This window comes from Neophocaena asiaeorientalis, unplaced genomic scaffold (genome assembly GCF_003031525.2).
Source record: "Neophocaena asiaeorientalis asiaeorientalis breed wild unplaced genomic scaffold, Neophocaena_asiaeorientalis_V1.1 scaffold1105, whole genome shotgun sequence".
Taxonomy (NCBI): domain Eukaryota; kingdom Metazoa; phylum Chordata; class Mammalia; order Artiodactyla; family Phocoenidae; genus Neophocaena; species Neophocaena asiaeorientalis.
In genome coordinates this window covers 172038-172652 of record NW_020174552.1, presented here as the reverse complement: position 1 = coordinate 172652, position 615 = coordinate 172038, and the positions used below count along the sequence as shown (strand labels likewise).

Here is a 615-nt window from a genome sequence, read left to right as displayed (position 1 = left end):
CGGCACCAAAAAAAAAAAAAAAAAAAAAAAAAACCGAGTAAGGGACAGTCTTTATCCTTTAGCCCCTAGCCACTTTTTTGGGGCTAATCTTAACATCCAGATGCAGCAGGCCACAACTTTCTCAGTATCTACTTAGTCTGATGTGTCCTTCCTGAAAGTGGCCATTAGTTGTGTACACTGGACAGAAATGCAAATAATCAAAAGCCAAATTGGCAGGACACAAATTTGCCACGAGGTTTATCATCAACCCAAATGCATTACTTCTAACCTCCCTTTTCCCATTTCCGTACAAAGAGCCTCCAAAGTACACCCTGTAAACAAGCTCCTCATTTCTGAGAAACACAAAGGATACCCATTAACTACACAGGTCTTTGGGAAGGTGGCTTTTAATAGTCTTCTTTATAAGATGCAACAACAATCAAAGAAAAAAGAAAAATGAAACGCTTGCCCTCCTGAGCATTTTGTTTAGCCGCTTTTCTGTTTAATCAAACTGTCTGTGAATCATTATTCAACTTATCAATGCATTCTTCCCCGAAATCGCAGAACAGACGCGACGTGCTGCAGGCTCTTTGCGATGTTTGAGGAAGTGTTTCAGTTTGCACAACATCCTCGTCG

The 615-nt window shown here is 40.7% G+C and overlaps 1 protein-coding gene across 1 annotated transcript in view; it reads right to left on the bottom strand.

The window, feature by feature from the left end:
- The window catches only part of LOC112407929 (peroxiredoxin-4-like), a 32790-nt gene that overhangs the window by 16290 nt on the left and 15885 nt on the right, over nt 1–615 (bottom strand). The gene's annotated exons all lie outside the window — the stretch shown is intronic.